This window comes from Cupressus sempervirens, chromosome 7 (assembly GCF_028749045.1).
Source record: "Cupressus sempervirens isolate cs-2001-9-10 chromosome 7, ASM2874904v1, whole genome shotgun sequence".
Taxonomy (NCBI): Eukaryota; Viridiplantae; Streptophyta; class Pinopsida; order Cupressales; family Cupressaceae; genus Cupressus; species Cupressus sempervirens.
The window spans coordinates 668,532,456-668,550,715 of NC_143124.1; the positions used below are offsets into that span (position 1 = coordinate 668,532,456).

At 35.0% G+C, this 18,260-nt stretch overlaps 1 pseudogene across 1 annotated transcript in view; it reads right to left on the reverse strand.

Annotated features, from left to right (window-relative positions):
• Positions 1 to 7,905: 7,905 nt before the first annotated feature.
• Positions 7,906 to 18,260, reverse strand: part of LOC149548439 (uncharacterized) — a 38,657-nt pseudogene continuing 28,302 nt past the window's right edge. The window contains exons 2-4 of the transcript XR_016354027.1: positions 13,033 to 13,240; positions 8,660 to 8,933; positions 7,906 to 8,551 (exon numbers count right to left, since the gene is read on the reverse strand). The product of XR_016354027.1 is annotated as an uncharacterized LOC149548439 (transcript). The remainder of the gene's footprint in view (positions 8,552 to 8,659; positions 8,934 to 13,032; positions 13,241 to 18,260) is intronic.

Genomic DNA, 18,260 nt, shown 5'->3' on the forward strand with positions numbered 1-18,260 from the left:
ACCTTTTTAAGATTCATCATTGCTTTCTCAAAAGTGACTCCAAATGTTGTGAAATCATCTATATATATTTTCATACAATCATGTGATATATCAGCAAAGATGTAAATAACAGCTCATTGGAATGTTGCAGAAGCATTACATAGACCAAATGGTAAAACAAAGTATGCAAAAGTACCCCATGGGCATGTAAATGTGGTTTTGTCTTGATCTTTAGGAGTAATACTGATTTGATTATAACCACTATACCCATCTAGAAAAGAAAAATACTTCTTTCCAGCTAGAGTGTCTAGAACTTGGTCTATAAATGGTAAAAGAAAGTGATCATTTTTGGTGGCCTTGTTCAATTCTCTATAATCTACACAAATTCTCCATTTTCCTCCCTTTTTGGGCACTATGACTAGGGGTGACACCCATCTACTATCAGATATAGGATAAATAAAACCAGCATCAAGCAATTTTTGCAATTAAGTTTTAACTATCTCCCTACGGCTTGGATTTATCCTTCTCTTGGGTTGACGGAGTGGTAGATAGCCTTCATTGATGTATATCCTATGGGTGCACAATGTAGGACTCAACCCTTTCATATCACTATAATCCCATGCAAAGGCCTTTTCATGCCTTTGAAGCAACTATGTTAATTGTTCCATTTGTGTGGGTGTTAATTTGGGATTAACATGGAGATTATGACCTTTAGGCAGTTCAACAGTAGTAGTAGACTCTATCATAGCAGCTTCAAAAATTGGACTTGCTTCTAATTCACATAGTAAGAGTGGATGAAGAATGTCAGGTTCTTTGAGAAAAGTACAACTCTCATCACATTCTTCATATGTGATTAATTCCAACACAAAACTTTCAAATACATCTTTTTCTACCACACAACTGTTAGTAAGGATATTCTAAAGTACTAACTCTTCCTCTTGCAGCTTTAGTAAGGATTGTCTATGTAACATCATGAATTGTACTATAGAATTTAACTCTTCTTCTTCATCCCCTAAACCTAACCAAACAGATGTGCTCAAATCTGGTAATGGTTGTGCTAGAGGATATAACTCAAATTTCTTCGTTCCTTGGCCATTGGATATGGTCATATTCCCTGATCTACAACTTATATTTGCATCAGTTGTGGCTAACCATGGTCAACCTAGGATGACAGGGTAACCAGATAGATTAACTTTAAGGGATAGAATCATGAAGTCTGCAAGATACTCTAGAGAATCTAAGGTTACAACTATGTTTTCTATCATCCCATTAGGGGTGACAGTAGAACTATATGCAAGTTGCAAAATTGTTGGAGTAGCCCTTAATCCTTCTATTTTCAACTTCTTCATAGTGTCCTTGGTCATGACATTTATAGCAGCGCCAAGATCTATTAAAGCATTTTTAATAGACTAACCATTTATATTGACATTCACTACTGGACTACCTGGATCAGTATATTTTAGTGTGATCAATTTTCCTAACATAATGTCAACCAATTGTCCCACAACATGAACTATGGTGGGGTCCTTTTTCTTCCTTCCAGGCTTCTTCAGGCAAGCATCTCTAATGGCTTTTCCATAGATTGGAACATCTTTAATGGCTTGGAACAGGGGTATTTGGACATGTATGTTCTTCAACTGACCAACAATATCAAAAGGTTGTTCCTCTGCTTGCATAGGTTTGCTTTGTATAAACTTTTTGGAAAAGGAGGTTCCACTGCTGGTTGAACTTGGGTTGACATGGTGACATTGGTTTGGTCAACCGTTTCAGCAACTGAGGGTTCTGATGTTGCAGGAGTATCTAGTATTTTAGTTATAAGAGGCGGTTTAGGCGCTGGTAAAGTTGTACCAGATCTCATATGTATATCTACAACACTCAAAGCGTAAGCAGGATATTGTTGAGCATTAGCACTATACATGGGTTGTTGTGGCTGTTGGTTATTTGGATTTGGCTGAGATTGTGCAGGTAACTGTGTCTACTTTTGAGGTCCAGGATTTGCAGGTGGTCGCATTAAAGCAAGTTGTTGAACTAGAGGTGGTAATTGTGGAGTACTGGTATTTTGGTTAGGCCATGTTGAGATCCCCTCCATTGGTTTGTAGATTGCCAATTCCCTTGGGGTGGTTGCCATTGGTTCTGCTGGTTTTGCCAGTAGTTCTGTTGGTTATGCCATTGGTTATTCTGTTGGTTGGGCCAAGATGGTTGGGAATTCTAAGGCCATTGGGATTGTTGTGGATTGTTATACCCAGCATTATTCCAATTAGATTGATATTGTGGAGGACCTTGGGGATTATGATTTTGCAATTGATTACCATATGAATTTGAATTTTTCAAAGGGTCTTGAGGCATACCTTGACATTGAACCCATGGCCGGCGTTGAGCAACAAAAAATACTTGCTCATCATCTCCATCTATCTTGAGGTACTCACTTGGAAGATGTTGATTCTCCATACTTGCAACCAGTTTACATTGAAATTTTTTCTTTTGCTTCTGGCAATGAGGGCAGTATTCAGCTTGTTGTAACTCATCTTCTGCATACTTCTTCTTTGCAGTCATTGTGTCAAGATGTGTAGTGACATCATTGATGATGTTCCATTTGAAATCTGACAATAGGTTAGATATCTCAAGCTTTGAAATACCTTGGTTGATTCCTTTAGTGACTGTGGAATGAGGTCCTCGACCTTTCTTCATGGTTGACCTTGAATAGTTGTGACAGATCTTCTTGAGGTCATCCCAGGAAGCTTGATATACATCACCACTAGCCATCAAGTCTAGTGCTTCTAGACAGTTATCATTCACACCTCTTAGAAAGACTAGCTTTTGTGAATCCTCAGACAACACATGCTGAGGGTTCTTTTGCAGTGTATATAAGAAACGTTAAACATGGTCTTCCAATGTTTCTTCCTCCTGTGATATCCTGAAAACATCATCTCCTCTTGAACTAGAAGCTTTTCAATACTCTTTATACTTATCTAGAAATAGAGTTTGCATTTCATCCCAAGTTCCTGTTGCATTAGCTCTTAAGACCATGAACCATTGTAGAGCCGATTCTTTCAATGTTGTTGGAAACAATTTGAGCTAATGGGCATCAGTGTTGTAGTCAAAACTATGACAAAGTATGTCAAATTCAAACAAGAGAGTATCAGGGTCTTCGATTGCAAGGCCATAGAACTTTGGAAGAGCAGTTGCAGGTATATTCTTGAGATTATCAATATTTATGAGGCTTGGGAGAGGAAATGGAAAAGTAGGCTATGCCATTACTGGAGGTATTAGATTATGAGGTTGCTGAAAAGGGACATTGGGTACTGGATGATTAACAACTGGTGGATTCAAAGCAGTATTATCAAGGAAACTGGCCAAAACTTCAGTAAAAGGTTGAAGACCACTTGTATCTATTGGTTCTGCTCTTGGAGATGATGTTGTAGAAAAAATAGGGCTTGTCTCTTCAAAAGACAACTCAACTTCTTCTTCTTCAATTTCTTCATTCAAATTAACAGACTCCTGTGGAAGAAATTTGCCATATTCATGTCGTCGTCTTCCTCTTCGATGCATGCAATTGAACTCTTCACACTAGTAAAGGAATCTTCAAAACTAGAAATTTCTTTGAAAACTTTATCTAAGAACTATGATTCAAAAATGCTCCTAACTTGACACCATCCTCGGCAACAACACCAAAAATGGTCCGCCTCACAATAGGTATATAATAATCATGCTCTAGGCCATGCTTAGGAATAATGTATTCAATCTAAGGATTATTTTTCCTACTATGAGGTGCATTTAATCTTGTCAACCCAAGGACGTATACTTGAAATGTTCGGCATAGTATGTGCACCAAGTCTCCTAATGAGTCACTATGCTTATGTTGCAAGAAAGTAAAATGCAAGGAAAAAAAATTTACACTAATGCTACAAGAAACTAACACACTTAACTCTTTATGAAACGAATACTGGAAAGACAACGAAAGGCTAACAAATATTCCAACTTAGTTCATCTACTATAACTGTTCTCCTAGATGCTGCAAGAACATTCACAAAGTATGATGCTACAGAAAGGAACTTACTACTTCTACTTGCAATACTAAAAATGCTTGGAAATAAATCTATACTATCCTAATCTAATCCACCTCCCAAGTGGGCCCCCTTGGTCAACTTCAACTAAACTACTAACACAAGATAGAAGCCAAAAACTATTTCATTACATTTCATAAATTCATTACGTAGAAACAACAGAGAACTATAAAAACAACTCACTGCAAAAGTTAATAATCTGTTCTCATAAACTTTCTCCTTCTAACTAAACTAACACACTTGGTCCAATCCCTATATATAGGAGATCGACGCTTATTCCAAAACAAAAAAGTAGACAACCTAGCTATTAACTCGCGGGAGAGAAAGAAGGAAAATAACAACTCAAGGCAGGAAGAAGTGATAACGGCTCAAGGCGGGAATAATAAAGTCTAAACAACAGCTTGCCATAATAATAATCAATGCAGAGAATGAAGTAAGTCTTCATAGCTCCTCCATACTTGTTGCCATGTCTTTTGGTACCATTATGACTTTTCTCCACCGTGGCTACACCTCAACGTTCTTTTCTCCTTGAATGCTATTGGCTATCTTCAACATTCATCTTTGAATTCTTTCAATCATCTTCTACTTCATTGCTAACAGGTTAATTATAATATAGAGATAATTGCAAATAAGTATTTTCAAATTAAATTCAAATATAAGAACACACATTTTGATAATTATATGAAATACTACATCATATATATGATATTGGCAAAAGATGAATACTATCTACCCATAGGTTAATCATTGGTTTAGGTAAACATAAGTTCACAAATGTCTTGATGAAAATGAAACAGAGTATTAACAAAGTGTTTAATAACTATCATAAAATAGAGGCAATAATTAACCTCATCAATAAGGACCTAAGATGGATAGAAGGGATGAAGGGGAAAGTGTATGTTCATAGTTAGATTTAGAATGGAAATCAACATCTTGAGAGTGGGATATGTAACAACAGTTATGATCATGAGGATTTGTTTTGATGTGGTAGGGTTCTAATATACCTTGTTCATGGAGGTCTAACCCTTTGGCTTGATAATGCATGCTTTGATAAATGTTTCTACCAATAGGATACTTGTTACTTTGGAAACAAGAAAAAGTCCATCTTGGGGTGGATATGATATGGAAAAATAATAGGATCACGAAGTAGACTAGATCAAATGAAAGTGTAGGAACTCATTTGATATGCAAAGGGTTCATGAACTTATGTAGAGATGATGGGATCATGGGAGGGATTATGTGGAATATTAAGATCTTGAGTTGGAAGAGGAGGAATGACGAGATCACTTATGGAGATAAGATCTTGTGGGGGCATAAAAGATTGGTATGTGTAGATGAAGGGATCTTGAGGAGGATTTGAAAGGATGGTGGATATGAATGTGAATGGATACTTTGATCTTGAGTTGGAAGGGAGTCGTTGCATTCCATTTTAAGGGTGTTTTTCTCTTGACTTTGAATGGAACCATAAGGAAGAATGGAAGGGGCATTGTGACCTTGCTTAGGAAGTGGAATGTCAACAAGACTTGGAAGGATCCTTTACTCTTGAGATGGAAGTGGAGCGTCATGAGATTGGAACATATGATCTTCGTCAACAATTGGATGAGAATAGTTACTATTGGTATCTTGATCTTGATTCGTTTCAAGGTTCATTTCTTCATGCTTTAGATCACACTCTTGACATGAGGTACGGTTTTGAATATGTTCAAAGGATTTTGGAAAGGATTTAATATTTTGACATGCAGGAGGTAGACTTTGAATGGGATTCTAAAGTTTGTGTTGGGAATTAAAATATGATGAATCATGTAAAGAACTTACGTCATGAACTTGTTGGTATTGGGCTAGCATCCCTCACAAGGTTCGTGACATGGCTTAATCGCCTCCTATGATTCTATATGACTATTGGTTGTATCGAGCATTAATAGGTCATTTTTTTGGTGCAACAACAACTCTGGCCTTTCTAACACTTGGTATCAGAGCAAGGTTATAGGTTTGTATCCTACAAGCCACAGCGAGAGCGAGTGATACTGGAAGGGGTATTGTTGGCAATGGGCCAATGTCCCTCGCAAGGTTCGCGACATGGCTTAACCGCCTCTTGTGGTTCTATAAGACTATTGGTTGTATCGGGCATTGACAGGTCGATCTTTTGGTGCAACGACAACTTTGGCCTTTTTAATAGAGCGGGATCAATTTAGAAATGTATTATAGATAGTGCTTGGGAGGTTTCATCATTGGATGTATCATTTAACAGAGATGGTGTAGATTTTGTGAAACTTCAACGGATGAAAGAATAGTGAAAAATATGGAAGGTACTTGAAGGCCAATTTTTCCATGGGAGGTGGGTGTGTCATTGGTGTGACTAGTTTGGAATGGGCCACTACTAGACTCAGGTAAAAAAAATCATTATGCTCAAGAATGGTTTCTTGTATTTCTTGATGCTCAATCCATCTTCATTGGTGATTTGGTTAAACTACCACATATAGAAGACTATTATATGTTATAGGAAATCTTTATGTAATGACATTTTTTATCACTTCTACACAAATGCTACAATAAATTCTATATTTCATTAACATGGTGATGTTTCATCTCAACTTGAAATTTGTAGCCCCTATCCAAATTCAAGAATTTTGAGCCAACAATTTCTGACTGGAAGATCCTTATGTCTAGAATATTGTGTATTTGCAACAAGTTTTTCAAACTTATGGGTTGCAATATATCTTGTCAATGAAGCATTCAAAAATGTTTTTGGTATTGAATACAAAAGTGGGAGTTACCCACTAAATCTTCCACTCTTTCTTTTCATCAAGATTCAACTTTATGTGTGTTCATATTCCACGAGATCTACAACTCATGTCAATTGTTATGGTACTTGTAATAGTTCTCACCAATCCTCAATTAAGATGATGTGGCATGACAATTCAGAATTCTAGGGTCTACATTTGAAAGAGCACCAATTGGCATCAAAAACATTGCTTGCTAAAGCCTTGTGTTCACTACTGTGTAATATGTGCAACATCTTTATAGTAAACTAAAATCTCCTCAACTATCAATTAACCAAAATATGCATACAAGATAGAGCATGGACCCTTCAGGAGTTAAAAGGAGGATTATCTACACAATATTAGTATTAAATTTCCAAACCCTTCCTTCAATCATGTACTCAATCTCCTTATGTGTGCAAAATACAAAATGGCTACCATTGCCACATACAATGTTATTATGTTTCTTTCTATTCTTCAGATTGGTTCAAAATTGGAATCATTATAGAACCTGTCAATGTAACCATTGCATATTACAAGCAATTGATAACATATAACACTTTCAGATAATCAGCATAGTTTGTCTTGTGATTCACATGTCAGATCTGCAGATTTAAATGGAGACATGGATTTTAAATTTTGACATGTTGAAAATAGCCATAACTAGAACTCACAAACAGTCTTGATCATTCTCGTGCTTCTGTAAACTACAAATATTGGAGAATTAATAATAAGACAACGCTTTTTGGATATCCACACCATAAATGAATGATAATCTATCATGTCTGAATGTTGCATTTGTCAAAAGGAAAATGACTAGGACTCTCTAACAAGTGAAACATATTTTGTGCACCACAATTAAATGCATTATTTTCAACTATATCTGAAACAAGTAATCAAATAAAAAATTTAATGCCTTCAAGGAAAATGACAAGGACTCTATAACAAGTGAAACATGTGTTATGTGGCACAATAAATGCATTATTTCCAACTATATCTAAAACAAGGATTCAAATATAGATTCAAATTTCTTACAGCCCAAGCTCAAGACTGCCCCAAGTAATTATAAATAAACTTGCAAATTTTAAGTAGAACTATCAAGCTCATTTAAATGTATTTTCCACATAATTCATAATTTGAGATATACTGTTCAATTTAATGAAGGATGCAGGATTCCCAAAATGTCAATAAATGTCCCTAGCGCTATCATGGTCACAAGATTCTGCTAGCAAACCTCCTAATTGGATTGGGCTTATTAGAATACAAAAACAATCATCATAATATGCAATATTGTATCTTTGCAATGGTGTTTGCTCTTTAAAAACTTAGAGTCTACTTGGTTTGAGTAAAGAAATTATTTAACGATCATTGGGATCCTTCCTAAATTAACATCCATGTTTTTCCTCTAGAATGACCTCTGCCAGCTTTGCCAACTAAATTGATCATCACTATACAATTTTCATGAATCCACCATTGTCCCCTCAGTTTAAATCACCCTTTTGCTACCAGGTCTATCTGGAACTTCTTGGCTTGTTACAGAATTAGCAGTCTCGACAAATAGGTAAAGATATTTTTATCTATCAAGCCTGGAACAAGCCACATTGTAACAGATTGCACACCTGCACTATGCTGAGATCCAAAGCCAGGAAGAATTTTCACCTTGCCCACTAGATAAACCCAATATGCTGACTGTTACCAGTTTAACACCTTTTCATGTATCCGCCAATTTACCCAGTTCGAGATACCTGTCTGGTCATTACTACATCTAATCAGTTTCATTATCTTCAAATCCCCATTTTAATTTCATACAAAAATCTATTCATTGCAAAGATATTCATCATACTTTATATGACTCACATTAATCTCACTTCAGTAGGAATTTACACCTCTACACATTCCATTGCCATTCCAGTACATTGTAATTCTCTATGTCAGAAAAATATGTACTGGACTTTCCTGAATCTTAAATTCCTTCCCTGAAAATTCCATAACTGTTCGTCCTTGTTCCAATTCAATGCTGTTCCATGGTATTTAATGAGGCTCTGAAGAACCTCACCCTCCTTCCGTTCCATAACCATTTGTCTATATATGCTTGTGAATTTCAAAACATATCATTCAGATACATTCCCACCTACACAAATAAAATAGAACAATTATAATAGTACTTCTACAGTCATCGAACTAGAAATGATGCCGAAGTGTACAAAATCTGTCGAAATTATCAAATAAGTATTTGTCATGCAGAAAGTTTGGATACTTTATAGCTGAAGGCCTGATTTTAAAGAAAATGTTTCACTGCAGGAGCACAAATCTCTAGTATGAACAAAGGCTGCTTCGAATTTTTAAAATTAGCCTTAACTGGGTAGTAAACAAACCGTCAATGGAAGGAATGATTACACATCGAGAATGTGAACAGAATAAATGGCTGCTGTTGTAACACAAGTTCAGCTGAATATAAGCACATGCAAATATATATATTCATGGGTACGCATTATTTTATATCTATAACATATGCATACATAGCATGTGTGTAAGTCTATCTATTAAAGATTCACGTCACTCTGATTGGTAATTCAAATTTTAGCCAGTCAATAATGGAAATGTTTTTAGATGTTTAGAGCAAATAATGAGCATTTTAAAAAAGGGTCCAGTAAAATATTATTTTCACAAAATTTCCACTAGGTATTTGGGTTGTAGTGAAAGAAGACATGATGTCGTTCTGAATGGTCCATATATTGGTAATGAAATTGGACCTCATAGTGATCAGACATTAAAAACGACGACTGAAACACAAGTTCTACATTTTCTGAAATTTCTTATCACTGACTTGTAAGCTTATATTTTATAAGATGGATTAAACTCGAATATCATTTTGATCCAGTATTTAGCACTGTTCCATTGGGGTGCATCCCCATGGGACTGGATGAAGTCCTACATGTTTCCTGATGATATGCTCCATGGGGATGCATCCCCTGGGCTGGTAACCCCAGTGTGATATCCCAAAATTTTGAGATCTAAATAAATGGGCAAGGGAAAAAAAGAACATGCCTTGTCTTTCTATATATTTTGCATTTTCATACAATATAGAAATAATTCTATGATAGTTGAAGTAATCACCAAGGCACCTATCCATGAGCTATGATGATATCTACAAGTGACCCAAGATGATCACTTGTAAACACCACCATAGCTAGTGAGCTATATGATGGACCAATGACTTGATGATTGGTTTTTGTCAACCATCATCATGTAATCACCATCATGTGTGCACTATGTAAATGCATGCATCCATCCATGACAATCCATACACTCCATCATATACATATTCATAACATTTATCTGTCATACATACATACACAATGGGTGCATAACCATGCAATACATAGATACATATACCTATGTAATTGCATGATCATGCCATTATAACATCACTGCCTCATTTCATTATTGCTGCATCATAAGTCATAATTGCATTGCATTAGCATACTTAGCTGATCCATAACATTGCATTATCATTATCGCACTTAGCGATCCATATATCATTGCAGCATCGTGTATATTCACACTCAGCCGATCCATCAATTACTGCGCTGTATTGTATTTATACACTTGGGCTGATTCTCATAATCAAGCTGGCATTAACAATTCATAACAACATATGATTAATGGCATCCACCACAATAGATCATCCTCATTATTGCAATGAATATTGGTGACTCTTCATTGTTATTATGATATGAGGCGACCATTCCATCGTGCCTCCTTAGTTGATGGATCATGTATATGTATGGATATTATATCATTGCAAGAGGATATTATTAAATATAGAATTGAGAATTTGTAGACTGCTCTTTTTAGAGCAAACAATTTCCAAGTGCAATTGAAGGTGCAAGCATTTATATTTATATCAGAGATGGCATTATCCCAGGAGCATAATCAATTCAAGATATATCAGAGACGGTTTCATTGTCTGTACATAGAGATAAAGATTGATCAGACACAGCCTGTACAATACCCATTCATTATTGTACCTCATAATCTCGACATTAGAAACAGCACTGCATATCAGCACAGATCACGAGCACATATCAGAGACAGCAATTCAGGTTATCAAGCATACATTTCATTGCCATATCGGATACAGCATTTGTGATTATTGTTAAGCAATCATTACAATTGATTGGATGCATATGCATTTGGAATTTAATATCTACTTCCATTGTATTCTGCGTATGCATTTGAAATTTAATATCTACTTCCATTGTATTCTGTGTATGCATTTGGAATAAATATTCATTTCCATTGTACTAAGCATTTGCAATTGAAATTAAGTGTTAAATAAAAGCATTTTATCATTTTTAACTTGAGTTATATTTACAGAATTAAGGGAATTCACAGTGTGTCCATCTGGATAAAATGGTACATCACAACCAGTCCCATACCAAGCATGGTATGAAGACAGCTTTTCAAAGTACCCTGCCTGTCCCTTTTGTGTGCAGAAATCTGGAAACATTTAAAAGACGCCTCGGGGAGTGAGCAGGTATGTAGGGGATGGTCAGAAGTCCCCAGGACGGCCAGAAAACTCCTGGGCATCACCTAGCCATCCCAGGGACTTTTAGCTATCCCCAACGGCCAATGCCACTTTTGAACGGCTAAAATTTAAACAAAAAACACATTTTTTATTTCAATAAAAGGCTGAAAAATGATGTTTCATTGCTGTTTGTGATGTAGATAGGTAGATCTGCATAGAAACTATTCTACAAATTTTGTAATGTATTAGCTCCTCATGCATTGCCTGCAACATACCTATATTGATCCTATGCTACAGCTAAAATATCTCCTTTTCAGCTTGACTGGGTCTGTGTTCAAAAAGCTCATCAATTACAAATTTTCTCAAGAAATTAGTGCCATTGATTTCCTTTTGTATCTGCTGGCAAAAAGGGTCAAAATATATTTATTTATTTCCTCAAATAGTTTTGGTCCATTCTGAACATTCATCACACTGCCACCTGATTGATGACAAGTTGCTTTGGTTATCCTTAAGATTTTAAACTTAAAGCTTTATGTAGTTTTTGATATTTTATCTATGTTGCATAGAGTGTCTACAACAGCAATGGCAGGATGGCATGATGTGTTTGCAGGATGGAAGCCTTTCTTTTGGGGAGAGTATTTTTACAAATAGGGAAAATTATGAGCAATATAAGAAATTTCAATTATTTCATTGTGAGGCATTTGTCAACATTGTACAACCATTTTACATAACATTAGGGCTGAATTGAGGATTCACAAGAAAGCTGACAGACTGTTGCATTGTTTTTATTCTCAATGTGCCTGCACAACAAAAGGTTAAAAGACTCCAACTGTAAAAATGTTAAAATGTCAGAAATCTAAAAAACAATATACCTGTGTAACTCTCAACAGCGATGAAAGCATAATATGTAAGCACATTGACATGAAAGCATTTGAATTTTGTTAATTTGTTTGTTGATTCTCATGTGAAATCTCAATTCAAATCTGATTGTATGTATCAAGCTTATACAATGTCTATGATAAATGCTTTATCAATATTGATATGCATGTTTGAAATTTCTTTTTATATTCAAAATTCCCCTACTTTTGAACAGCCATCCCCTGCTGTCGCCAAAAAAGGGCCCCATGATGTCTTGGGGACCTGGAATGGATGTCTCCTTTTTCAAAACTGGACAGACTGCTCAATTTGGCGCCAAAAATGTTTACTAAGTATTTCTTTTAAGGGAAACATTGTTTAAAAACCCTAGAAAGCTAAAAGCGGGAGGATGGTCATTGCAAATTTAGCACTGCAGCAGTGCATGGTTTTATTTTTTAATAACAATCTCCATGGCACCCCACTGCTGTTCCCCAAGATGGACCAAAAGAAAAAAGCATCCCCATGCCAGAAAGTCAGAGAAAATATTTAGCCATAAATTCAGATATACATGTCATACCTCATCATACAGCCTCTCATAATAGCATTTAATATCACAACCCGCCCCAACACATCAATTTTGAAATGTTTTATAGGCCAAATCACTACAAGAGCAATGTGGCTGATCTACGTGTTCACACATGGTTGTTGCAGTTTATCTCATCTACTATAAGATATCAAAGAAAATTAAGAACCAAATATAATTAAATAATAGAAAAATAGGAAACAGTTCATCACTTCAGAAAATTGAACACATTCTCTTAAAATAAGTCCAAGGAAAACTTACCACTACCAGCTGCAAGATGATATGCCCTCTATATTTTGTCAAATAACTCGATACATATTTTGCCTTTGACGACCTAGATGTCTTTCTCCAGAATGAACTTCCAGATCTTCTCCTTTCCTCTCAAACCTTTTTGGTTCAAATTCACGGTTTCACTTCCATTGCTCTTATCCGTATCCTTGCCCAAATTACATGCGAACTGAAACCCTGCCTTTATTGAAATAAGATTATCAGCATCTCAATAGATATAAATAAAAGAAAATAGATGCCTAATTTACCCATTTGAAATACATTTAAAAAGGGGGTTGACTTTTGCATGCAGTTTCTGTGGAGGAAAAGAGTGGAAGCTGTGAAAATTTTTAATGTACAGTGCACATGAGGCTCTTCATAGTAAGTGATAATTATAGAGGTTTTATTCTACAAAGTCTTCAGCATTTTCGCAGTTGAAAATCTACCCAATTTTCTGTTGGCAATTCCAGAATGTCTCTTGTGCTCCAAATAATATTTCTTAATTGAATCACATAAAGATGCAAATTAAAACAAGAAAATGGAAATTCTTTGGTATACAATATGAGATGGGTTATGTACATAGGAAGCACTGGAGATTCTAACGTTAAAGATGGAGCTTAAGATAAATCAATCTTGAAATATGCTGTACATGATAACCCACCTTTTGTTAGCTACAAAGGTGCATCATACAACTCAATAATTTCCTAAACAGCCACAAATCATTTTCAAGCACTTCACAGATTCAACTTGGTTGACAACTTAACACAAAGTATGACAATCTACAAACTAATATCTGCAAGGCAACATGCACATAAAATGCATATAACATATATTAAGCTCCTTTTGGTGGAATGTTGCCAGAACTGCTAGGAATTATGAAGTCACATTTTCATTACAATAAACAACTTCATACGCAAGGAAACAATTTAGAAATTCCATTTGGACTCTTTTGGTTTCAAATAAATCTTACATTGCATAACTTATAGCATACTCGATATTTAAACCTCAAGCCCTAAAGCAACACTAGCATTGTAGTCATCACAAACATATTGTAGTATGTAATAAAGTAATGTTGTAGTTAGAACTAGTTAAGCTTTGTTGGGTTTGGGTAGTTAGGAAGCAAGGCCCAACCGACCAACCATTATATAAGAACTTTGGAATATGGATGATGTACTCATGTTTTATGGTAATCAATAAAGTAATAACATTTCCTTGCCATTTTGGTATTTAGTACTAGTAATGAATGTTATGTTGGTACAGTTAAATCCATGCTATATTGTTCTCTATATTGTGCATCGATAACCATTCTACATTTTGGCGTTGTTGCCTAAGTCTGAACCTGGAGGTCGTAGACTAGGCAAGATGAAGTAATGGGAAGACCCTTCCTACCACATATACAAGTAACAACTAGTGACGGAGAAGAGGAAATAACAAGAGAAGATTAGGTGACACAAGATCTAGTGATGGCTTAGGAAGTTTTAGTCGACCATTATGTGCAAAGAAAAGCTCGAGAGAGAGAGTGGTTCCAGAGAGCACAGCATGAGACAAGCTTTCGGTACCACTAGTGGTGTACAATCTACTTGGAAAAATCCCTCAAAAATTGGAAAGAAATTTGGGACGCATGAAGGAAGAAAGAGTTCAAATGGAGAGATAGCAAAGAAGACAACAAGCGCTCCAACAATTCGACGAGAGAACACAGAAATCGGAGGAGCGTGACAATCCAAGGAAGATACCCAGACACTAAAACAATGCATGCCCCTACTTCGAAATAAATATCACAAGCGAGTGCCAGAAGAAGAAATTGAGGAGGAAGCCGCCCTACGAACTCTGTGTCTCCACCAATTGGAGGAAAGATGTTGCAACTTAAGGGGACTAGTGAACCACTCCCGGAGTACAAATCATATCAAAGAAAGGTTAATTGAAAACACAATTGAAGGTTTAGCCAACTTGGCTATTTCGAAGGCATCGAGAAAAAAGGGTGGAAGAATCTTGAAACCCTCGCACAAAGAGAGCATCGACAAGAACAAAGGTCAAGCCACACAAAAGGAGAATTACAAGGGTAAGGAGATATTACTGGACCAAGAACCCGGGAATCTAGTCCATCAAGAGGGGGGATCCCAACAAAAGGGGCATTTTGGTAGGAGGGAGCATCCTAGCAGGAGGGAAGAGCGGTAGGAGAATGGTGTTAGACAAAAATATCCCTAAATTTACTGAGGAAGGATCAGAGGACCCCGCACGTCATTGTAAAACATGTATAACTATATGGCAGGCCAATGAAGAAAATGATGCCAATGAATGGTTAAAAGCATTCCCACCCACACTAAGAGGAATAGCTATTGACTAGTATGTAAACTTGGAGGCTACAAAGAAGACTACATGGAAGGACCTTTGTACCGCCTTTGAGGAGGAATTTAGACTTCTACATGTGTAGTGCCTGCCCCTAGTTTACATTTTCGAGCTACATTTCTGATATCATTGCCAAACTCTTTTAGGCCAATTTATGTTTGATGATTAGTATTATTATTTTAGAGATTATCAGATGATGTTTACACTCAGTTTATTATATAATGAGATTACTTGGTACTCTATATTTCATACATGTATGATGATTATTCAATGGTTTCAGATATCGATGATGATTAGTTAGATGGTTTATTATTCCATGTGCTTCTTATGGATACTTACCCCATACTGCATGTGTATGGTGTGCGTGTTGTTTTATTTATGTATGGTGTTTCTGATATGGTTAAGGAAGGGAGTCGTAGTCACCTGCTAGTCGGGATCTACACGATGCACCACTTCCTGCCATTGTCTGTTTAGCTTAGAATATTGTGTTTGTACATGCGTGGATTTTATGCAGGTTGCAGGTACCGGGTATCGACTTCCCTGAATTATCAGGATGAGCGTACCCTATCGCACTGTCTCAATGGTAAGAGAGGGGAGATAAACTCTTAAGTCCAAATCCTAAACCCTTTAGCCAATTGTCTTAATTGATAATTAGGATAAGTATCTGAGTTAAGTACCCTCCGAATGCATCAAATGATGTAATTTCGTAATTATAACCCTTTTGTTTGATTTGGTATGTATTTTTCTATGATGGGTTTTCGTATGTTGCTTTATGAGTCCTTGGTGTATTTTCTATTAATTAAGTCTAATTAAAAAGATTAATTAATGATTTAATTTAATAGAGAATTATTATGATATCTTTATATTTAATTAATTAATTAATTAAATAAAAGAATTAAATTTGGAGATTAAAATTCAAAGATGAATTTAGAACAGAGTAATATTTATTTAATTTAATAATAATATATTTGGAGTTCATTTTTAAATAAATGCTAAATATTATTGTTATTTAAATTAATTAAATATGTTATCAATTAAGTTCTAAAATAAATTAAAAGTTGAAAGATATTAAATTATTAAGAATTCTAGATCGCATGATCTAAGCATGAGTTTAAATATGAGAATTAAATTAAAAGATTAAATTATAGAAATTAATAATGTTATTTTAATTTCTTAAAAGTGCACATAAGATTTAAGTAATAAATTAATTAAGAATAGAAGTCAAGTGGAATTTTAAATAAAGTTATTTAATAATTCAACTTAATGTGCATGAAAGTTGAATGCAAAATAAAATAAAAGATAATAAAGGTTAATTTGGAGTTAACTGAGTTGTGCAAAGAGTCTTCTCGAGTAAACGCACAATTAGTGCCCCGATTTGAGGAGAAATTGCTTATCACAACTTTGGGGGGGTTCATTTTTGGAGATAGACGAATTTGGACGGAAAATTTTGAGAGACAATTTTTGGAAGCAAATTTCAGAAGGCTGATACCAAGAAAGTTTTCCAGAGGAAGGTTATTGAGAAGAGCGAATTCTCATACAGTTCCTGGAGATTGCATAATAGCATCAGGATCAGGTAGGGTCTTGTGTTTTTGATTATCCATTAAATACGCAATTATCATTTCCTGTCTTCCTCGTGTCTGGGGTTTGTAGTCTGAATTCTCTATGATGAAAGTTTTAACTTTTCAATATTGTGAATTTATTAATTGCTCTTCAATAATTTCTATATCCATGGAGACTGGAAGAATTATTAGAACCCTCGTTTTCTAGATTAAGAAATTAAGACTTAATTTGGTAAGGGTTTTGTTTTGAAATTGAAAATTCTAGATTAAAATATATATATATATATATATTTCCTTTGGAGGAAATTGTTTTAATAAAATTAAACAAAACTAATTAAAAATAAAACTTCATTTGTTTTTAAAATAATGATGAAAATTTTAAAAAACAAAAAAATATATATAAAATATATTGGAGTGGGGCGGGGCCACCACTTCCCACGCCCCACACCCACGCTGTCGCGGCAGGTGGTACTGCTGCGCAGCAGCAGTAACACCTGCGGCCGTAGGGTATGGCAGGCCGGCGGGCCTTTAAACACGCCAATATTTTATTAAAAGAAAATAAAAACGATTTAATTTTTATTAATCGTTTTTTTTTAAACGTTTTAAATTGTTTTAATTAATATAATTATTATTTAATTTAAACTTTAATAAATATTTTAAATTATATAGAAATTTTATTAATATTTATTAATAATTTTATAAATAAATAAATTATTAATAAATGTAATATGGTCCTTTATGTATTATTAATTAATTTTATTTAAAGTTTGATTTAAATTAAGATTTAATTAAATCGAAAATTTGTTTAAGCAAGTTTAATATTATAATACTATTTTTAATGAAAGTGTAGATCATTATAATCAAAGATCAACAAGTATTATTATTAATTTAAATATTACCCTTAGATTGTTTTAGGACTTTGACTTAAAATCAACTAGGGGTAATTAAGTGTTTCATTTGGAGTTAGGAACGGGATAATTTGTAAAGGTGAACTATGGATTCTATTTGTTTAAAACATACGTTCAACTGGAAATGGAAATCTCACATTAACTCAATAGTATATTATCAATCAAATTGAACTATAAAACTTTCTACTTGAATATAAACACTGAAAACTGAAACCTTATTGTTTAACTCATCTGTATGTTTTCAAATCAACACCAATTGTGAGACTATGATGTTTTCTATATATTGTCTATGCTTTGAGTGTTATGGGGTTGGTTTAGCTTTGACCAGTTTAGGATGTTACCAGAGGCTCGGGGTTTGTGAATGTGAGGCTAGGATGATTTGTTCTCGATCTTTTCAAACCAACCAAGG